Source organism: Ambystoma mexicanum, chromosome 11 (genome assembly GCF_040938575.1).
Source record: "Ambystoma mexicanum isolate Mex_15411 chromosome 11, UKY_AmexF1_1, whole genome shotgun sequence".
Lineage (NCBI taxonomy): Eukaryota > Metazoa > Chordata > Amphibia > Caudata > Ambystomatidae > Ambystoma > Ambystoma mexicanum.
The window spans coordinates 1,463,327,559-1,463,351,641 of record NC_090934.1 but is presented as its reverse complement, the minus strand read 5'-3'; the positions used below and the strand labels follow the sequence as shown (position 1 = coordinate 1,463,351,641).

The 24,083-nt window shown below is 46.3% G+C and overlaps 1 long non-coding RNA gene across 1 annotated transcript in view; it reads right to left on the bottom strand.

Moving 5' to 3' along the window:
• Window positions 1-8,992: 8,992 nt before the first annotated feature.
• Window positions 8,993-24,083, bottom strand: part of LOC138504566 (uncharacterized) — a 46,399-nt gene continuing 31,308 nt past the window's right edge. Inside the window, exon 2 of the long non-coding RNA XR_011279862.1 lies at window positions 8,993-9,313. This is a non-coding gene — a long non-coding RNA (uncharacterized lncRNA). The remainder of the gene's footprint in view (window positions 9,314-24,083) is intronic.

Here is a 24,083-nt window from a genome sequence, read left to right as displayed (position 1 = left end):
GTTTTCTACAGCAACATGATTATCCCCCCTTTCCTGACAGTGATTTACCCGATTTACCCACATTCCTTAGGGGGTATACACGCATTTCTCCGACCTATTTTCGGTCGTGGTACTTTTCATCGCCGGATTTTACATCCCAGAAACCCTGTTTTTTACTTTTTTTAATTTTGGGGGGCGTTTTATTGGGGTATTATTATAATAGTAAGGGGGGGAACCCCACGCCCCTTAATAAAAACAAAACCAAAAACAGGGTTTCTGGCAATGTAAAATCCGGCGATGAAAAGTACCACGACCAAAAATAGGTCGGCGAAATCACGTAGAACCCCCTAGGGAACACTGGGAATCCCAAAACACCCCCTCCCCATTTCCAACAAACACTGGGAAGAAGAGGCGATTGAGAGCAGTGAGGATTGCCTCTGATAAACACATAAAAAAACAGAGGGAAGTCTGCTGCCAACCATCACTAGGCTGTCCCTCTAATGAGGCGAGGCAGGGTCAGGTAATCAATCACAACCATGCACACCTGACTTCACTTGACTGCCCAGCAATGTAAAAAAAGGTGTGGTTTTAAACAGAGAGATAGGAAGCTGGGGATGCAGACTGGATGAGGAGAGCCAAGGAGCAGGAAGCTGCAGAGGAAGGTACCTGGAGAGTCTGGAGGAGAGCAGAGTGGTGACGTGCTGGCCAGGTGTCCGGGAGGGGCTGCAACGTGGCTAGAGAGCCATGTCTCCAGGGAGTCGGAGAAGGGCAGACTGCAGCCTGTTGGCATGTGTCCAGCCAAGTGCTCGTTTCCCTGGGCATACTGATGAGGCTCAGGTGTCAGAGGGGGCAGTGAAAGAGACCCCGATGCAACGCTGTGTGAAGTGGACCCAAACAAGGCTAACACGGCAACCAGTGAGTTTCACGAATGCAAATTGAAACCCGGTATGCTTGTGAAGTAAAAGTAGGTTTTGATGTAAGAGAAGAGGAAACGTTGTAGCAAGATCAAATCTCCCAAGATCGTTGAAAGTAAAGGAAAAAGATGCTGCCAAGAGGAGCTAGCGAAGTTGGATAAAATGTAAAAATTAATGAAATAAAAGCCAGCAAAGAGATAGACAAGAGGCCGAGTATAAGTAAGACAAAACTGTACTGTAAAACAAGGAAAAGAGGAGAAAGCTTAAAGAAGTGTGAAAGGCATTACGGTACTGGTAGTGAACAGACAAATCAAGAAAACATTTAAGAAATGCATATGAACTATGAAACGAGCAATGATAAGAAACAGAGTAACAGAGTGGTCCTGTGTGAATCAACACATTATCGAAAGTCTCTGTGAAATAAAAGTGAAGATCCCTCAAGTGAAGGGGAGCGCTGTGAAGATCGAAATGCAATCAAAATAGAGAGCCTAATTGTGAAAACCTGTGTTAAAGCGAGGAAAGGAAAGTTATGTTGTGGTCGCAAGGAGAGAGAGAAAGGAACAGAAATTCCAGGGTGCCAAAAGCATGTTTACAAGAAAGAAAGCAAGAGTGCAAGAGGCACGATCAAGAGGAAGCAAAAGTGTCGCAGTGGTCATGCATAGGGGCGAAAGAATACTATGCGGTTGCGAAAGTCTCTGACAAGAATAATTAATGAAAGCTAAAAAGGATCTGACCTCAGGTGAGGGAAGCCTGAGAGATCCGCTCCATCACATAGTTGAAACAGACCTATGTTATGTTGAAAGAATAAGAACTGTGTTATGGTAAAATATAGCGACTCCGACCAGGGATGCCCGAGAGTCCTGTTATGAAAATCTGATTGAAAGCACTGCATTGTAAACTAGAGCACAAGAAGGTCCATTGCTGAAACTGTGTAAGAAGGTTGGGGAAGGGAACCCCTCTAGTGTTGTGAAAGCAAAGATGATGAACACATTGTGAAAGTGAACTTTGTGAAACCCGTTTTGGAACTGAATTTTATGCATCCTGAGAAGCAGAATATTTTTGTCTATGAAAGTGAACTTTGAAAGCTTTGGTGAACTGTTTAAATCTATGGAACTTTGATAACCCCAAGAGATCCAAACTTGGGGAAGGGAGTTGTGAACCAGCTCCTCTTCCTAAGGCCATTCTGACATTTCTAAGACACTATTTGTTTCCTTCTGTATTCCTTGTACACATTTGTCATTTAAGAAGGAAAGCAAGGTTAGGTTTCGTTAGTATAGACCTTCTAGACTGACTTGGGCTTGTTTTTTTTATGTTTAATGGTGGAGACTACTCCCATTATAGCATTAGAGCTAGTTATGAATTCTCCCAACCCTTTGCATTACTACAATAAAGGTGTCTGAAACTTGCATCACTTGTGTCAGTGCCTACTGTTAATACCATGCCTTCCTCACATAACTCAATTCTACTCTTCCTTTGAATGCCTCATCTGTAGGCTTGGGGTCTCTCCCACCCTCTTCCTTACTCTCACAACCATAGGTGGGCCTCCTGGACCCATCACCCTTTCCTCTCAAAATGGGCCTACTATCACCCTCTTCCGAGCTTCTCCTCCTCCGAGACTCTCCTGATGCGGCCAATGTACTCTTCCGCGACCTCTGTAACTCTCTTTCCCTCACAATTCTTCCCTCTGGTCCGACACACTCAGCCAAACACACCTTGGATGTGCTCATTGCCGCAGACATCCCTATCACTAACCCTCTCACTACACCTCTTTCCTGGGCCGACCACTCTCTCCTCCCACCTGGAGCTCTTGGGGGCCCCCCGGCTATACTTCAGCCCCCACTGCCAGCCTCCTCCTCCATCATTCGACCGATGAAGCAAGTGTCAGTCATTGCATTTGCCGCCACGTCCTAACCCTTCTATTGACTCTCATTCTGACTCAGCTCTTGCTAACCTTAATCTCTCCATCTCCAATGCCCTGCACGTCCTTTCCCCTGTCATAAGGATTCACATGAAGCCTGCCTCCAAGTGCAATTCCTGGTATGACTCTGACCTTGCCGCTCTGAAACGCAAGTGCAGAGTTGCTGAGCGGAACTGCCAGGCCTCATGAACATCCTCTGACAAGCTGGCCTGCCGCCTGCTCCAAAGGCAATACCGACTTTCCATTTGCTCTAAGAAGAGGGCCCATGTCCAAGCCTGCATTGCCGGGGCCACCAATAACATGGCATAACTTTTCAAAATCTGTAAGGAACTTGCCAATCCTACTGCACTTTCCACTTCTAGTCCACCCTCCCAGGCCCTCTGCACCGTTCTGGCCTCTCGCGTCACCACCAAAACTCAGGACATCCTGTCCTCTCTCTCTCTTCTCCCCTCCCAGCCCCCGCCCCTTGACTCCCTTGGCCACTCTCTCTCCTGTCCCCTTACTCTCCGCTTTCTCTCCCATTGCACCAGATGAAGTCTCTAAAGTGGCCCGCTCTATGAAGGACTCCTCCAAACAGGTGCTCCCCTGCTCTTCCAGAACCATCAAGGACAACATCTCCTCCCTCGCCCATGCCTTGGCTGATTTCTGTAATCACTCTTTTACCACAGGCTCCTTTCACTACCCATTAAGCACTCCCCTGGGAAAACTCTCCTAAAATATCTGCCTGCTGACTCTTCCCGTCCGGCTAACTATCGCTCTATCTCTATCACCCTTTTCTTGGGCAAACTCCTGGTCCAGGACACTGAATAGGCTGGCTGCCTCCACGACCACCAGAGGCATGGAAACTGCTCTCCTGCCTGTGAAGACCTGCTATTTAATCTGGATTCCAACTCTCCCTCTCTTTTGATCCTTCTCAATCTTTCCTCTGCCTTTTGACACGGCCAATCATGCCATCCTCATAAATCGTCTCTGTGATACCACAGGCATCACGGACCATGCACTGTCCTGGCTGACCTCCTTCCTTTCTAACTGACCCTCCCAAGTGCAACTTGGCTGTCTCCTCTACCTCACTCTCTACCTGCGGCGTCCCTCAGGGTTCTATCCTATCGCTGTGGCTCTTCAATATCTATCTTGCCCCTCTGGCCCACTTGATCTCTACCTTCTCTCCTCACTTCCAGTGTTATGCTGATGACACACAGCCCTCCTTTAAGCTTCCTATTTCTACCTCCTCCTCTTCCTCTCCCATACCTGATTGCCTGACTGCTATTCACACATGGTTCTCTGCTAATGATCTCTACCTTGATGCCAGTAAGACAGAAATCCTTCTCATTGGGATGCCTGCTCCCCGTTTCCCTCCCACTCTCTGGCTGCCTCCCTTGGATACCCTCCCCTCACCCTCCTGTGAGGGAAAATACCTTGGCGTCATCTTCGACTCCTCTCTCTCCTTCTCTCCTCATATCACTGACCTAGCCAAGAAGTCCAACTTTCTACTCCACCTCATCAGAGGCATTCTCCCGTTCCTCACTTTTCCTCAGAAGCTCAATATTTCCAGAGCTCTTGTTCTCCCTAGGCTGGACTACTGCTCTAGGCTGGACTACTGCAACAGCCTCTTCCTCAATCTGCCTCTTTCCTCCCTTCACCCTCTTCAACTAATCCAGAATAGGGCTGCAAGACTTATCCTTGGCCTCAAGCCCAGGTACTGCATCTCTCCAGCACTAAAATCTCTCCACTGCCTCCCGGTGACTGCAAGGATCAAATTCAAGACCCTTTGCATCATCCACAAGGCTGTCTCGGGCCTTAGGACCTCTACATCTAGCTTTCTCTCCCGTAATACCTCCCTGCTAGAGTTCTTTCGGTCCTCTCGCGCCAACTCTCTGCAGATGAGACACTTCTCCAAGCAGAGAGTGGGGGGTTGATCTCTTTCCTCTGAAGGAGCCTGCCTCTGGAATGGCATCCCGGACCCCTCAGATTTGAGCCGGATCATCTTAAATTCCAGAAACTTGTCAAGACTTTCCTTTTCTCCTCCTCCTTCCCCCTCACTTGCTAATGTCCCCCCGCCACTGCAACTGGTGCCTGGTCCTTTATGAGCCCTACAGGGGCCAGGCCCTTCTCCATCAGTCTACCCCAGAACCCCTAACCAGCACTTGCCCTCAGGCACCCTTCCCACACTAGCCTGAATCTGGTCGTCCCCATCCATCGAACTAGCATCCCCTTTTCCCTGGTATTCCCTTAGCACTTGCCCTCCCTGGCTCCCCTTAGCACTTGCCCCACCCCTTGGCTCCCCGTCTCCCGCACTTCCTGCTTCCCTCCCCCTTCCCTTCCCCACTGACCTCACCCTCCCCTTGCACTTTTTGTCATTGCACTTGCACGGTCTGAATGTCACAATGCCTAGTAGGACCGCTATTGTTTTTTCCTCTGTCCCCGCCCCCCCGCCTCCCCCTTTCTGTCTTGTGGCATCTGGAAACACTTGTGTATAGGTGCCATACAAATGTTCAATAAATAACATAAATAAATAAAAGAATCCTGAGGATGCGTAGGTGGAAGGAACAGGTTCTGGACACAGAGTTCATGTGTTGGGAGAGGGAAAAATCCATGTCCATTGCGCCTCCAAAGTTTTTCACCGAGGTGGAGGTTGCCAGGGTTGAAGGGGCGTAGGGAATGAGGCCAGGAGATAGGTTAGGGAAGAAGCCCAGATCTAAAGAGAGAGTACTCACTTTTAAGAGGGCTTACAGAATCAATAAGTGATCCGACATGTCTGGCTCCCATCCAGCCCTGGCTTTGAAGCCTCTGATGTGCCGTTTGTGAAATATGGGTCCACAAATCATTAAGTTAATGTCAAGTGCTTTTAAGTAAATGGCAAACATCGGCCACGTGCCAGCTACTTTCCTCCCACCTACTTACTACTAGTGAGAGCGCACTCGCCTGCCCCATAGCTCCTTTAAGACCCTGATCTGTCCCACTGCCAGCCACATACTAGGCACATGGGATTGACCATTGGCTGGCCCATGACAACCTCTCTGTCCCCTCTGGCAACAAAACCTGCCTGGGGAGTGTGTTTCTTTATTTGTGTACCGATAGGGTGCATTTGTCACCTCAAATGCGGAACTACAGGTACCAGAATGCAATGGGAAAACAGAAACACTAGACAGGCGTTACTGCTTGAACTTCACAACGTCCAACTTAAGTTGTCTATAAGATTTGGAGATCATGGTACAGGGCGCAATTGCAGTGATGGAATATGCAGACGTTTGATTACACGACATCGGAGTGTGTCAGGTGTGTGTGTTTCTCTGTATTGTGGTAGATGTAGTCTGGTATTGCTGCAAGTTGTAAAGCTACAGACTGCAAGGAAAGGTGGCAGCTCCTGATGTGTTATTGGCAAGGACATGGCACAACTCGAGATGCCAGCAGCATATGTGGATAACAAAATCACACAAGTTGCAGATGCTGATATCTTTTATTGGACTAAATGACTGCGTGTACCTTTTCTTTGGATTATCAGAACAAAAGATGTTATTTGCTTATCTAACATGCAAACGGCTTTATTTACAAATATGTTTTCCCCTTTTCTTCCACGTATTAGCCAATCAACTGTTATGACTGTGGTGAAGGATTTTCCTCGGATGCGCACATGGCCCCTCACAATGTCAAGTGTCATGGAAATGAATTTGACCTGACACACCCCATGTCCCATTAATGATTAATTGCTTCTGGCTGGCAAGCCATGGCGGCTACAGACCAAACCTTCAGGCCCGATAAGACGTTTACAAATCAGTAAACTATGCCTCTCGGCCCCAGCCCTCCGAGGCCCAGGACATGGATTATGGATGGGGCTAGGGCTCCCAGGTACAGCACTGGAGAAAGGGGGGGGGTTGAAGTCCTTCATGGGTGGGTGTGCCTGTACTCTATCTCCTAGTACAATTTCCACTTTGATTTCTAACTAAACTCATTGGCAGACCCTGCCTCTTTTCCTTGTCCATGGGTGTAATTTTAGGGAGTGGGTCAACAGTGATTGCCCCTCCACCCCACACTTGTGTGGCCCAGCATTTTGTCGCACTCATTTTGCAGGAGTGACTTTCATTTCGATGCCATGCCCCCTTCGGCAACATTCTCAGCAAAGTAGAGTTCCCCCACTCCCCTTGCCGCCCTCTCCCTTATTTCTATTCCATTCTCACCCCATCCCTTCCTTCGCCCCTGCCCTCCTCGCATAACTCCTTCCCTTTGCTCTTTCTCCTTTTCCCCTTATCCAGCCTACTGTTACCACCTGAATAGAACACACACGTAAACCAAAGGCATGTTAGCACACAGGCCTCCTTGACATGAGCCTATTTAAAACTAAAAAGAACCTTGCACAGAAACGGAGCAGCTTGCGCCGAATTCTGCCTGGGAAACAAATTGGCCGGTTGTGCTGCAGCCGGTCCCACTGACAGCAGGGACAGAAGGCCCCCCCTGCCCTAATGTGTGGTTAACATCTGGGATGCCTGCTCTAGCAAGCCGCCTTCCTTTGCTCGAGGCCCCCTCTTTGTTCCAGGACGGGGACCCCCTGCTCTGCGCCTGCCCCTTCGGAGCTGCAGTGCTTGTCAGTATTTCTGAGATGTGAAAAGCCCTGAAGCGCCAGTCAGCTGTTGGGGGCATGCCTCCCCCTGCAATATCCCGAAAGGATGTATAGGATTTAGCACCTATACACACACACACACTTCCTGTCCAAGTAATACACACCATTCAGCTGGGAGCCCTCGCAATAGAGAAACAATGGCCTACGCAGCAACCCGGAAGAGCACGATTGTCCTCCCTCCAGACCACTTTAAACATTTCAGCCTAGCAACGAGGCACAAGTAGGCGCTGTAGCTATTCAGATTAGAATTCCCGAATGCCAGCTAACTTTCAGTGATTCGAAGCAAAATTACAGACTCACGTGCAAGTCTCAAAAATATTTTATAGAAATATTCACAGGGGCTGATTCATGGAATTTCGTGCAGAAATCACCAAGGGCCGCACGCCGAGTAGGACACTGCACGAACCCACGCACAGAAAGAAAATTGTGCGCAACGTGTATTCATGGAATTTTTTGCACAAAGTAACTGTATTTGCAAGTCACATCTGGAACGCCCCAGACACGCCCACATGCAAAGCAGGAAACTACCAAATCCTTTGCGCAGTCCCCCAGACGCGAATACATGCAGCGTTCAAACAGTGCCTAGGGTCCCCCTTAAGCAGGCCTGCGACTCAGGGAGCATGCTCTGGGTCCCCCGTAACTGTATCCGGCACCCCGACAACATGTGTATGAAAAATCGTAACTCTGCAATAACTTGGAAATGTGCGTGCAAACCCACGTAAAGCGATTTTGTACTCTGCTACACAGCGTATGCGCACCCCCACTTTACATCATATCCCTGATTGAATACACGCACCCCGAAATACGATATGCAGTCCCACCTGCGCGCTGAAAATCCTACGCGCAAGTGTACTTATGCCAGCCTTCGGATGGCGGATCGTATGAAGGGCTTCCGTGGGCAATTCCTAGCTGAGAAGTTGCGCAAACGATTCCATGAATACGTCTCTTGCACAATAGTGGGCGTATCAGAACAAAATGATCATTGAGATGCTACACTTTTGTCTCCATACCAATATCTTCATATTCAATGGCACCCTATATAAACAACTTCAAGGCACCGCAATGGGGTCGAAATTTGCCCCCCTTATGCCAATCTGTTTATGGGTTTCTTCGAATTGCAACACGCATGGAAACAACCTCTTTTTTGTGAAAATGTGAAATTTTGGGGTACCTACATAGACAACATTTTGACAATATGGGAAGGCGACACTCAGCAATTGAACACCTTTGTCTCCTATCTAAACAATAACAAATACAACCTGTATTTCAAAAAATCAGCAAGTGCTACTAACATAGAATTCCTAGATTTAGAACTATTTGTAGAGAATGCACAAATCCAAACAAAACTTTTTACAAAACCTTCAGCTGGAAATAGTCTCCTATTTGCTACATCGCATCATCCGAGGCATACCATTCAGAACACCCCATATGGGGAGATACGGAGGATAAAGCGCAACTGCAGTACATCCCTTACCTTTGAAGAAAACCTCAAGAAAACTTTTTTCAAATTTAAACAAAGAGGTTATGAATCAAAAAATATAAAGACAGCGATAAACAAAGCAAAAGAAATCTCTAGAGAATCTTTACTTATCGATAAACAGAAAACTGAAACGACAAGAAACAAAACTCAGTTCATCACTACCTACAGCACGGAAGTCAAGAAAATCAAACAAATATTGTCAAAATACTGGAATATTCTTCTTACAGATTCAAGTTTGCAGACACATCTGGACAACTCTCCAAATATTTGCTTTTCGGAAAGTACCAACCATTAAAAGCATCATAAGTCTGAGTTTTCTGAGTCCATTAGCTGATGCAAGAAAAGCTTTCTTCCAGAATTCCATTAGAGGTACTCACAGATGCAGTCATTGCAAACTATGCCCACTCCTAGAACAAGGCAAAGAAGAAATAAAACTTCCTAATGGAAAAATCAAGCAAATCAACCAACTGATAAATTGTAACTCCACACATGTCGTTTATGCAATACAATGCACTTGTGAACAATTATACATCGGCAGCACAATAAGGAAACTCAAAGTGAGAATCTTTGAACATTTGAGAGCCATTCGAAACCAAGACCCCAGATCCCCCATATCGGTCCATATATTGGAAGATCACCCAATTTTCGAAATTTCCAATCTCAAAATCTTTGGCTTGGAGAAAGTTTGCCTAGCTCCAAGAGGGGGCAATAAGGAAGAGTTGCTACCTAAACAGGAATGCAGATGGATTTGCATCATGGACATTTGTGCCTCAGGTTTGAATTGTGACACGGAAATGTATAATTGCTATAACCACATTTATGTATATTTAAACAGACATGTTTATATAGTTGCTGTACAGCAATCTGAATGACTATGACATTCCTATACATAGGTTTTTCATGACATAGCAGACTTTAGACATATTTTAACATTGGGTATATCAAGATTCCATCCACAACTATCTTTTTGTTACAAGTCTGCTATCTAATTGAATGAAAATAAAGTTTATTTTTCAGAGAAGTTGCTTTGGTCTTAGTAGGCACATATTGTTATCTGATTCATTCAGCCTTCTTTCACAATTATTTCTTCTTCGTTTTCTTTTTTCTTGTTTCATGTTTATTATTTCTCAGTACATTACTTATTTTCATGAGCAAATATATCATCTTACTCAAACTAATTTTCAAAACACTAATAGTGATCCATTCAGAATCAGTACCTGTGCAACAAAGCACTACTTTCATAATTAAAATTATTGTAACAAAAAAAGTAAGTCTTACCTAAGAAATTTAAACAATATAAAACACCAACTAATGGTTAGACAGTCAGTAGAAATACTTTTATAAATTGAAAGAAAACGAACATCAACAAACAGAAGCACGCCGTTTTTTGAGCATCCTGCTCTAAAATGGCTGCCACACATACTGGTAACGCGGTGACGTCATCACGTTGCGCTCAATTACATTGTGCGCGTCGTGATGACGTCATCATGCGGCGTTAGGATTATATTAAGTGCAATTCAAAAACAAAAGGCGCGCAACCTGGCCATTTGAATCGTCACTTAATAAAGCCATAAAGGATACCTCCAGCTCCATTCAAATTTGTGACCGAATAGAAGGTAAGCAATGAGAAATCTCATAGTTAATCTGTTACTGTCGCCAAGCCCTCTCCCAAAATATCTAAAACAGCATTCTTACATAGTCTTCTCTTTCCACTAGTTACTGCAAAACTATATAGAATAAAGATACCTGTTGAAGTCACACAGTGGAAAATACTTTTTCAACATTGAAGTTGTAAGAGAAAAATTAAGGATTACCTAAGTAACAAATAAAGAGAACTTCGCAAGCAAGAAGAGGGTGAGTCAGAATTTTCCAAAAACATTTTTCTTTCTTTTATGGTTTGTTATGAAAGATCCTGAGAGAACTGTTAGGATAAAATTAACTATGGATATACATACATACATACCTTTTTATAACTCAACATTCTTCTTTATTTTCTTTACCCTTTCCTATCAGAAACTACTCTTTCTCCTGATGAACCATTGATATACTCAATGGGGAAACACGTGTCGAGTATTATTAGAACGCAGATTATTATTTTGTGAGCAATGAATATCATTTGAGAGTGATGCGCATGAAAAGGTGTGATGTTAATATCAAATTTGCATAAAGAAGAATTAAATGATCACTAACAGTGTGATGTTAACACCAGGAAAAATATGAAGTGAAGAAACAATTTATTAAAAAAACATTTCCACCATCCATATGGAATCAAGTATTTTTATTTACTTTTTTGTAACAAAAAGATAACCTTGCCAAAACATATTTGACTCACCAATCAAGCATTTCACAATATAGGGTTAGCGCATTTGAGTAACCATTTTCCCATCTCAAAAAAAGAGTTTGCGTGTGAGGGACTGCCTGCAGGCCGTCCCTCAGAACGCCCACTTTTTCGCAAGTTATTCCCCATTTCTGGTGTTCCGCCTCCTTCCCAGCCCTCTGCGCAGGCCACGATCACCCTCTGATTGGAGCATTGCGCAAGGTCCACGACGGCTCGCACAGGTGTGCCAGGCCAGCGCGAAATCCAGAAATTCATGCACATCCTGGAAAAGTGCTGCACATTTGATTCCATGAATCGATAAACAGGGTTGCGCACGCAGATTGGGCGCAAGTGCCCTATTTTCAGCGCAATACATTCCATGAATCAGCCCCTCAGTGTGCACAGAAGAGAATTTCGTAAAAATAGTAAAGAAGACACTACTTCAGGCAAGGGCACTTGTTTTTACCATTTTTAAATATAAAGTTATGTGCACGTTTTCCCCTTGACGTACTGCAGGAGAAAAAACGAATAACTTTATTCTCTGATATCAGTTGAAGTTAGTAAAAGAATTCCAAAGGTTGGTGAACCATGTCCTAAATGGGATTTGATGAATTCTGCATGGCATATTTTGATGATATTGCAATCTTCAGTCCCACTTGGGAAGAGAGTGTAAGACGACCCCCAGATTGCAATACAGGTCCACTTGACCGTAAAGGCACCCAAACGTCAAATTGGACAATGTTCAGTGACCTACCTACCAGACTCTCGATAAACAACGAGCAGTTGAGAATATTATTTATCATGGCTTTCCTATTGCTCTTGCGCCCCATTCTGGCAACTGGCCTATCATTTACATCCTTTTATTTCTCTTCTTACCTCGGAAAAGGTTCAGCAGGCATTCCACGGCATCAAAAAATCCTATGTGCAGCCGTGCCACCCTCAGCACTGGAAACATCCAAGGTGAAACAATACTTGACCCCCCCCCCATTAAAAAAAAAAAATATATGCACACACCAATTTCAAATACTGTGCAACACAGAATGACCATTTGCAATGTATATGGCTTTGCCCATCTGTACTTCATGTTGTACACAACAAAAAACACATAGCTTGGCTTATATAAGGACTCAGGAAAACATTTCTAAAAAACAGGAAACACCTTTAAAGATGCTGGATAATTTGCAGTAAAGCATCTGCATTGGGATGGAATTGATCAGCAAAATTAATGTTATGTCTTGATATAGTGATCTGCCAAGGACTTGAGGTGGCGGGCAAAAACTGTCATTTAAATGAAAAAACACCAAATTAGGAAAAAAATTGGCCTTCAGATGTTATGTTATGCTATTTGATCTTGTACCGCGTACTGCTGCCACTTGCGTGGTCTCTTGGCGCCGATATGCAGTAATTATAACAAATTGAAAATGACGAACAGCAAATTGATCTAAACATTTATAAAAAAAGAAATGTCACATTTTTAAAATATATATGTGGGGGTGGAGTAAGGGGTTAAAACGGGTGGGAGGGTTGGGGTGGATTATTACCAATGCAAAACAGGCCTTGGGGCGGAACCACCCAAAATTAACTAAAACAAAATTCATTATTTATTTTGTTATAAATGTTTAGACTAAAGTGGTGTTTGTTATTTATTGGTTAGTTATAGTCACATGTATCCCTTGGTGCCCTGGCGGATCTGCAATGGAAGGAGGGTTTGTTAGGGGGATTGAGAGGTAAGAGAGCTTTGATGTGCTGTTGGCAGCTTCAGTTCGGAGAAACCGCTGACTGAGCCTTGGTGTGTTTTTGGTTCGTAGACGTCATGTCCCGTCCATCCCTCTAAGGCTCCAGCCTAAGAACCGCACATCACAAGTATACTTTCACACACTCAAAGGCTGCCCAGATCCAGCTCCTCCCACCTTATCAACAGAGACACCTTAACTTCACCTATCACTCACTCCCCGTCCTACCCCCTCTCTCCCCTGCACACCCACCCACCAGGGGATCCCCTCTCCATTCCTCCCCCACCCTTTCCAACCTCCCACTGCGCCTCTCCCTAATCTCATGTATCCTCATCAATGCTAGATCGGTGGCCAAAATCTGACAACATATTCCACCTCATGTCCCCCGAAAAGCCCAGCCATCCTTTTCATCACAGAAAACTGGTTCTCTGATGACTTCCGACCCATCGTACATGAGACATCCCACCAGGCTATACACTCATCACTCACAACAGAGCAGACGGGATCGCCACCATCCACCAATCACACCTCACCATCTCATACTCTGAGGAACAAGCCTGCAATGCAGATTGTGGATCCCTCATACTGACATTTCTCCTATACCACCCTCTTAATCACAGCTTCCTACTATTCTACAGACCTCCTGCTACAACAGAGACTTCACTAATGTCCTAAGCGACTCCCTAGCGGCCATCCTGGTTGCCCATCCCTCCCTCCCCATGCTGGGAGACTTCAACATTTGGTTGAGCGCCCCACAAATCCTGATGACACTACCTCTCCTGGACAAGCTGGAATCCCTCAACATGACCCAATTGGTATCAGGTGCCACGCACACCACAGAACATACCCTAAATGCAATGTTCAGTTCCTTCAACCTTATCTCCACCCTCCCCCCGAACACTCATATGAACTGACCATGCAGCCATTCTCTTCTCGCTTTCTACTATTATCACTCCTCGCTGCTTGCCTAGCACCGGACTGTCAACCCGATTCCCGCTGTGGAACAAGGCCATAGTATCCCTGGAATTGGCTGACTCACTGCTCTCCTTCCTTCTAAATCTGCCAGTTGAGGGAGGTCTCCCCTCTATCAGCCATTTCGACCAACGGCTCTCCAATGCCCTCAATCCTCTCACCTAGATGGTCACCCTCTCCCTCAAAACCCTCACAACTTGTAACCACACTCCAGAATGTAGATGGTGGGCTGACCCATCTTCCCCTAATAGAGCAGCCTACGCCCATCTGATCCATGTCTACAAGGCAGAAATCCGGAAGGCCAAAAAATCCTTCTACCAAAACAGAATCTCCAACGCCCGTAACAGCACCAAGAAGTCCACAAAATCCTTTCAGAATTCAGGGCTCCCACTGTACTGCCCCCTTTCACATCTCCCAAGCACTCTGCGATACCCTCTCAGACCACTTCTACAACTGGTCAGTAGAAAGAAACCTCACAATAGGCACGAAACTAGCAGCACTCCCACCCACATCACCTGCACCACCGCCGCACCACTCCCCTTCTCCTCCCCTGCCCTTTCTTCTTCTCTTTTACTTCCATATCTAAACCCGAATTCCTGATGCTTCTCACTAGCAGCCGCCCGTCAGGATTCCAGAATGATACATGCCCTCCCACCCTATCAAAGAAATCTTTTCCTTAACCTGTGTAGGCGGCACTGCGAGATCCATCATTAACTCCTCCCTCACCTCAGGCTTATTCCCAGCAGCATTTAAGATATCACACATCAAACCCCTCCGCAAGAAACCCTCCCTTGATACCCTCCTTCCATCCAACTACAGACCTATTTTTAACAACTGCTTCTTAGCCAAACCTACTGACTGAACGGCCTACTCGCAGCTTTGTCTCTTCACCCAATCCAATCACCTCTTTGATGTTACCCAGTCCGGCTTCAGACCCTTCTGTGGAAGGGAATCATCCCTAGTCTCCATCTGGGATGACCTCAAAATCACTACAGCTACAGAAGGCTGTGCCACACTTATACTCACCGACCTCTCTGCAACCTTTGACACCATCAACCACAGTATCCTGTGAAGAATCCTACGGATCCCTCAAAGTCTCCTCACAGGTGGCCAGGGAAAGGCAGACGCTTGCTGATCCTGACTTTCGGGTTGGTGTACTGCAGGAGGATCACCTGGGAGGAGACAAGGCCCAGCGTGGTGAGGAGATCCCTTGGGATGAGATGCAGTATTTGTCCTATGAAAGGAATTACCTTTCTGGGTTGCCAAAACAGGTGATGGCATATTGCCATTATAATGTCCCTGACCCACATATAAGATCTTTCACTCAGGATGAGCACCATCTTTACTCCCGAGGTATAATGTAAAAGAATCATGCAAAAGTGTCAAATGTCTTCCTCTGTAATAACCAATTCTAACAGTACATCTTGTAATGAGATTAAGGGAAATAAATCTACCCTTGAAATTAACTCAATTGTTAAAGAGATAACTTTGCTGAAGGAGACTACATGTCCCATAATCCCTTAAGTACTGGGACGAGGAAGAAGACAGAAGAGTCATGCTGTAGCAGTAGTCAGGCAATTAAGCCAAACAGCCCACACCTGAAGGAACCTGGGAGGCTAAAAGGCCCCATCAGGTATAGGCAATTGGAAGGAGCTGGAACTGTGACTGAAGTGCAAGCTGTAGCAGTAGTAGCAGAAGGTACGAAGCTGGCAAACCAAGCAGAAGTGGGAAAAAAAAGAGTGACGCCGGAATGTGGAGACCTCAGATTTCACCTGTTTGTTCTGAGACGGTCCTGTTCCCCCAAAGTCTAAAGTGCAGAGGGTGCACAGTGGAAGGTGTGCAGGACAGCTATCTTTCCCCATGTGAGACTGCTTGCCGTGTTTGCCATGCAGCGAACATGTTGGAGACCGAGTCGAGGAGCAGGTGTCAAGCTGTGGGTCTCAGGAGCGAGAGGGGCTCCATGAAGGTGTGGCCGGACAAAAGACAACTTCAGAGAGGAAGGGTGTGGGTCCCTAAGAAGCCAGAAGCAGAAGTTGTGGCAGAAGTGGTGGAAGCAGTGCGACCCACAGAGCGGTGAGTGAAGCCCGGCATTCAAATACCTCGCAGAAGCACTGCTGGGAACAGTATCCAGTTCGCTATTCACTCGCGTGTGATTTAAAGCAAGCTGAAGTTATTAGTTGAATTTATAATATATGAACAATGGAAAAGTAGCACTTGAGTATATTAGAAAAGTCCTTTTACTCATGTGAAGTGCAAACGCTGCTTAAATCCATTACTAAATCCTTAACAGACTATCTACATGAAGGAGTGATCGCGTGTCACTAATTGAGAGTGAACGTTGCAAAGGCCACTACCGAATACCTAACCTTGATAGAACAATTACTGAAGTCTTTAATTTGTGAAAACTATATCAGAGTAGTCGCGTGTGCCTAATTGTGATTGCCAAAGGAAGACAGAACTCTATCCTTTACTTTCACACGAGAATACAATTCAATACAAGTCTTTAACCTTTGAGAACTACCTTAAGAAGTTGTTGTGTGTGCCTAACTGTGATTCCTAAAGAAAGACAGAACTATATTCTTTACTTTAATGCGGCATACCTTTCATATATAAGAAGTTAAAGTGTATCTACTATTGAAGAAGAGAACAAGCACTGCCCAGGCCGAGAGTCGCCACATATTAGAAGTGAAACCAGCCTTTCTCAGAGTTAAAAGAGCAATCTAACTATTATACTGTGAATTTAATAACAATTCAACTGGCCTAAAATACATGTGTGCACGCATTACCCGAAGCTAAGAGAGTGGCACCCAGGCTTCTGGGTAATTACTTGGCCGGTTAGTTGGCAGAAAGGTAACAGTAAAGTTGGGGGAAGGGAATCTGGCTGCTTGTAAAGACTTTTTTGAAGTTGATATAACCTGTAGTGCCAGAGACTGTGGAAGACGGAGAGAAGTGAGTCTTAACGGCAAACCCAGGTTGCTATTGTGGCAGACAGACATGAAAAGCAAAGAGGATGCCCCTTTTGGAAGAGAGGTATTCAGAGGAAGAGTGCTTTGCCTACTTGCAGGTGTTGATGTACTTTAAAGTGTATCTTATCAAAGTCTGTCTAGAAGTACAAATCACTGAAGCTGTGATAGTAGTCCAAAGTACTGAAGCTGTGGTGGAATATCTGGTTGTCAATGGATGCAATACTGTAGTAACCCAAACAAAGGGTGAGTACTTTGAGACAAAGGTGACTGTTCTCATGGTGAATCAAATAGAAGTGAAGTTGTGGAAGTTGAAGCAGCAGCACTGTGAAGTCATCTTGAGAAATATACCATTGTGAATTCTAAAACTGTACTTAAGAAAATACTGTTAACCAAGAACTGTGTATCACTGGTGGTTGGGAATATTGCATTTCGTTTGAACTGTGGCAAGTCTTCTTGTAGAGGTATCAACGCATCGTGGATGGGATTACCATGGGTGCTATTTGGTGGAAGTGGAAAGCGGATATTTCACCAAGGAGAAGAGATTTGCTATCATTGGAACTTTGGTTAACAAACCTTACTTTGACTTTGAAACATCAAGAACTGATTTGAGACATTTCCTTCTTCGGTTGAACATTAGCAGCCTTGACCTTGAATCCTGGTGAACGGAATATACCCAGGACATCAAAAGGTTATTCAGAAACTGTGAATGCTGGTTATGTTATGTTATGTTGCCATATATTTTCTTTGTGTATTTGGTGTTTAGTGTAAGGGCCAGATATCCTGTGATAGAGTGTTTTCCCGTAGCTTTGGTTAGGCAGGGAAGTCCTCAGCAGAGTAGGGATATTGGGGCATTTATCATATGTCTTTTGAGAATAAAATGGCATATTTTGATAAATTATCAAACAGTTATCCGCCTCGCATTACTGACCCCTTACAGTCCTCACTGACAGACTCCATTCGATTGGCAGAAGGGACACAGCACTTAAGTGGATTTCCTCTTTCCTTGCTAATAGATCACAAATCACCCTCCTCCATCCCTTCTCCTAAACCCCCTGCCCTGTCACCAACGGGGTCCCACAGGGCACCTCCCTATCTCCCCTATTCTTCAATCTCTACTTGCGCCCCCTCACCACCCTTATCTGCTCACATAGCCTGATCTGCTACAACTACGCTGACGACACCCAGATCATCTTTAAGATCGCTATGACGGCTTCCAAGGCTTAACCTGACTTAGCTTCCTGCCTCACAGACATCGACCGTTGGATAACAGCCAACCACCTCCTACTCAAACATAGAAAAACAGATATCATGATCTGTGATAAAAACAGCTCTCTTCCCCCAACCCATCCCCTGCACATCCGACTCACTAAGAAAACTAGGATGCTCCATGGATGCTGATATGACACCTTCGGACCACATTAACACAGTGTCCAAATCTACACATTCTCAGATGCATCCTCCCTTACCTCTCCTACCCCCACAGAGTCACTGTAATCATGGCCATCATCCTCTCCTGCTTAGATTATGCCAACTCCCTGTTACTGGGCACCCCCACCTATCAACTCAGAAAGCTCTAACAGGTCCAAACCACCACAGCTAGGATCCTCCTGGCCCTCGACCCCAGAGAGCACATCACACTTGCCCTCAATGTCCTTCACTGGATGGGCCACTTTCAAAGCCATGTGCATCCCTTACCACGTCCTCCACAAGACAGGCCCAGAATACCTTCAAAGGAAACTGACCCGTTACCAACCCAACAGAAACCTATGCTCAGACACTGCACTCCTCCTTGTGATCCTTCCCTTAAAACTGATAAGATTAGGGGTTTCCTCCACCTCTGTCCACGCCACATTAATATGGAATCAATTCCCCTTTAGCATCCGATGCATCAAGGACCACCTTTCCTTCATGAGGGCCCTCAAGACCTGGCTTTTCCCCGCTCCATCCTGATGAGGCCTTGCATCCTCTTTGGGGAAGTAAATCTCCTTCCAGGTAAGCTATGTACCCGCCATGGAAATGTACAGAGACGGAAGGAATGAACTCCAGCAGACCACAGGACAGAATTCACACCACATCTACGAAAACAAGAAGCCAGCCAGAACCCGCAGGTACATATTACACTGAATGCCTATGGAGAACAGTCGAAGACAAGGCTACCCATGCTCACACATCTGCTTTCATACACCATTTAAAAAACACTGCACATTTGCCATTAGAATGCAGCTATCCCCCACAACAACAATTTGGTCTAGCTGGACACATAACAAGTCTCCTGCACTTGCGAGCTCTGCAGCCAACGCATGGCACCCATCCACATGCCAGTTCTATATGGTCAGCTAGTAGGGACTTGGCCACCCCTATCCTCTGTATTGGCTAAACTGCACATGCAGTCTAAACTCCTGACAAATTTCCCATATCGTGGGGTCCCCCAAGGGAGTTCACCTATAGCGCTTTGAGAACATACCAATGGGAAAAGTTGCTATAAAAATGACAATTACATTACAAGTAAATGCAGACTGCAATACTAATGTAGGTTGGTTTAGCCCCATAATAACACTTATGTTTGCTTTGCCTGCGATGCCATGCCACATTAAGAAAGTCTATTCAGGCTGACACCAGCAATGCCAGTCTGCATATACTTTTTTTTTTAAATAACTTTATTTAAACGGTTGCATAATACATCATTAGTACAATGGTGGAACATAGTAGTAACATATTCACTTGTCAGTTGACATCTTGACTCTCCTCAGGGGGACAGAGGAGGCGGGGGGTTGACGGGTTTAGGCAGTCTTTAGGAAGAGTTTCGCCATCTGTGGTTGATGGGTCTGGACTAGGTAGTCCCGCTCATAGTTCAAAATTGGCATCCAGACATTGGTGTAACGGTGGAGAGGCCCCTCCTTAGCTGCTGTGACCTTTCCTGCCACCAGAATATTCCAAATCTTACCCCACTAGAGCTGTAACAGTGGATCCTCCCACGATTTCCATTTGCGCGCTATCGTAATTTTCGCCGCTAGGAGGAGTTGAGTGATTAGCTTAGCTGTGGCTCCTGTTCTTGGATACATCCTCGGCAGGGGGGTCCCTATTAGTATCACCTCCGGTTCTGGGGGTAGGGCTACGTGAGTGATGGCTTTGATTTTTTTTATTACTGCATCCCAGAAGGATCGTGCAACCAAGCAGTCCCACCACATGTGAAGTTAGGAACCACGAGTCCTGCATTTCCTCCAGCAGGAAGAGTCCAGTGATGTGGTGTAGGCGCACTGGGGGAAAGTACCAGTGGTATAATAATTTTAGGGCACGTTCTTTATTGGTTACACATCTGGAGGAGGTTTTGTTCCTGGACCAGATATCCAACCATGTTTGGTCTTCTATAGGGTGACCCAGATTGGCTTCCCAGAGGGCGATGTATTTAGGACGGAGATATAACATATCCTCTTGTAGCTGCATATACTTTCTTAATGTAGGCCAGTTTATCCAAGTAATAGCACTCATCATGTCTGCTTTACTCTTGATGCACAGTAGGTTTGCATCAAGGGTAAAGCAAACATGATAGGTGTTATTGCCTGGCTAGACCTACCTACATCCAATGTAGGCGAGTCTAGCCAGCTAACAACAGGTATGTTTGCTTTTCCCTTGATGCACAGTAATGTGTTATTAAATGTGTAGTGTTATTTTGCACTACGTTTGTTGTGGTGCCCAAAGGTCCCTGCATAAAAACGAGAAAAGAGAGGGGATGCGCCCCCTGTTCCGAGACAGGCAGCCCATTCTCCCATGCAAACAAAGCACACAGGGGCTGCGCTGCCTGCCACTCAGGCAAGGTGGCGGCTTGCCACTCAGGCGTAGGAGCAGGCTGCAACTGGATAGACCATTCCTGAAACGTATTGGAGATAAAGCTCCATTTGGGAGACCATATAACCCAAGAACTATTACATACCAGAACTCGAAGGTATGGGCGATTGCACTCATGGGGCGGTCCAGGAAGCAAAACATCAGAGTTTTACCCAACCCGACAATTTTAAGTTTCTAAATAAAAGCTTTAAACTCAACTTCTTGTGCTGGTATTTTCTAGAGTGCAGCAGGGTACAAGACGTTATGGCATATGTACCAGTTGAGAAGGAGAAGCATAAGTACATATCATTCATTTTTTATACTGCACCACCTAAAGTGCATTAAATCCCACCCACGAACAGCAGGAACCGAGTCTCCTTGGGATGCATTGACCGGAAAAAGAATGATGTAAGAAAGAGATGTGTTGAAGTACAATATGGCGCGGAGCATTATCAGGTATTGTGGTAGATCAGAATCAGGAGACGGACAAAGTGGCACTGTAACTGACTTTGTTTTATTTTTTTTAACGCAGACCTGAACTGTCCCTATACCTAGGATTCTTTGCGCTACTCTATACAGGAAATCCAAAATTGGTGTTCCTCGGGATGTGTTTACGTACTCTGCACCTACAACTATTAAAAAAACACAAAATCCAACAAAAGATACACTTGGGCTCGTTGGCCATTTACCCCCACCTTATATGTGTTTCTCATTAGGGTTCCTTGCCCCCGGTGTTCAGTCTAAAGCTGAAAGTCTTTTCAATCTGTTTTTCTTCCACACATATCCAATATCCAAAAAAGTTTCTAGTCCTCTTTTCTTCGTTTTGATGATCTTCTGGTCCTTCCCCCTGTAGAGAGGGCCCCTCTAATAGAAGGTTGTAGGCTTGCTGGGCCTCAATGTCGTTTTTGGACTTCATGTCACCTTAGGCTTTGGTTTCTCTCAACCCAGCCTGGGGTATGGTTTTGCTTACCCTGTCTAAGGGTATGGTTGCTTTCACCCCGCATTGGTGCCTTTCTTCTCTAACCCACCCTGTGGTATGGTTTTGTTCACCCCACCTTGGAGTCTGGTTTGTTGCATCCCACCCTGGGGTCTTGCTGCTCTCGCCATGTCTTGGGGCATGGTTGGTCTCAGCCCACTCTGGATTATGGTTTCATTCACCCCGCCTTGCGGTATAGCTGCTTTCAGACTGGACCTTGCCTCTCCCCTCCTAATTCCTGTAGCACCCACGTACCTGTTGATTCATTGCAGTGCTCCTTGGGAGAATCGGGGAGTTTTCTGCAGCTGTGTCATTTCATCAGCGTCTCCATGGTTCTTCGCTTCAGGTGGAGCTTGCGCCTCTTTCCCACTGGCGTCTTGTGGGTCTGTAGTGCCGGTTCTTCTGCACACCGGGTGACAGGTGGCTTGTGCTCTACACCGCTTCTTTCAGCCGAGTATTCCCGGTTCCTCCTCTGGCAGGGCCGTCAGTGTTCCACAGGCTTTATTCCTCTGTTACAGGGTTTGACTTCCCACGGCTCTCGCAATCTCAGCAGATCCGGTACACACAGAGGGTCAGAAATCATACCAACTATCCTTACAGGAAGTCTTAAGTCATAATTTACTTGCATTCCTATGTAACCAACCAAGATACTGAAATCTTGGGAATAGAGAGGACAACCAGAATCCCTTTCTGGGGACCTCCTGTCCTCTAAGGGACAGGGTTTCACCACCAGTGATATCCCACGTGCCCTGTTAAGCTTAGCGGGCTCACCTCCCAGTCCCAAAGGGGGTGGCTACCCATTGGGGAGAGGGACAGTGGCGTAGACAGCAGAGATGCCCAGTGTGCCTCCCCCTTGGCTCCCGCTGAGCTGGCAGTGTGTGGCACTGTGACACAGCGCCATGTCATTAATTTCATGCGCAGGGCACCGGCCAGCACGGCCATGTATGCATGCACCACTCACTGTCGTGTCTGGGGCTGCTGCGGCGAGCCAAGCGAGGTGAACAAAGTAGCTGTCAAGTATGGCACTCTGTCAAGAGTGGCACCGGGCACCCAGGTAGGTTTTGGGTGGCTGTGCTGATGGGAGGTGACAGATAAGCACACACAGCAAGAAGCTCAACAAGAAAGAATAGGTAACAGTAGCTGTGAACAAAAAAGGGGCAGGGAATACAAAGGTACAAACAAACTGGATTCCCTCTTGGGGTGTATGCAGAAATGGGAAAGAGTGTTCCACTGACCTTTGGAAACTCCAGCCTTCTGCACAGATTGCTATTACAGGAGCCCACTCTGTATGCTCATGGCTGGGAACAACAGCTGTGGGTGTCTGTACAGAAACAGTATAACTGAAATGGATAACCTAAGGGGAGGACAGAAGACTCAAGGAAGAGAAGGACAGGGGTCAAGAACAGGGGTTGCAAACAAGGAAGAGAGCAAGGGAGCAGTAACCAGGAAACAGGGGGGCTGGAGTGAAGGATGGCACAAGGTGCAGGCAAACTGTTGAGGACTGCAGAGGACTGTCGTAGGCTGCAAGGCAGGGAGTCCCGAGGAGCAGGACAGAGAGCTGTAGCAGGCTGTGGACAGAGAGCCCAGAGGAGCAGGGCAGCAAGAGCGAGCCCAGAGGAGCAGGGCAGCGAGGCAGGGAGTCCAGAGGAGCAGGACAGAGAGCTGTAGTAGGCTGCAGACAGAGAGCCCAGAGGAGCAGGGCAGCAAGGAGCGAGCCCAGAGGAGCAGGGCAGCGAGGTAGGGAGCCCAGAGGACCAGGGCTGCAGGCAGAGGAGTGTAGCAGGCTGCAAGGCAGGGAGCCAAGAGGAGCAGGGCAGTGAGGCAGGGAGCCCAGAGGACCAGGGCTGCAGGCAGAGGAGTGTAGCAGGCTGCAAGGCAGGAAGCCCAGAGGACCAGGGCTGCAGGCAGAAGAGTGTAGCAGGCTGCAAGGCAGGGAGCCCAGAGGAGCAGGGCAGCGAGGCACGGAGCCCAGAGGCACTGGATCAGAAGAAGGATAATACGGCAACAGGAACAGCATACAATTTGTGGCTCAAGGCAAAAAGGTGCTGGGAGAACACTTAATGCAAGAGACTGAGCTCCTGCGGGCAGCTGCTTAAATACAGCCCTGCCCTGTACTTAGGCAGGCTAATTGGCAGTACCTGGAGCAGCACACCTGAAGATACTCTGCCTCCTCCCTCTCTGGTCCTAAGAAGGTGGAAGCAGCAGTGATCGCTAGGGCTTCTGGGGATTGTGGTTCCTATACTGATGAATGGGATAGCCAGGAATTGATAACTGTAGCAAGGTGCATTATGGTACATGTAGTTAGCTGAATTAAATAAGAAAGTACCAAAGTCGTGCAAATGGAAATTAAGGACCAAAGTGTGAATAGGGGTCGTTCAAAGAGTATTA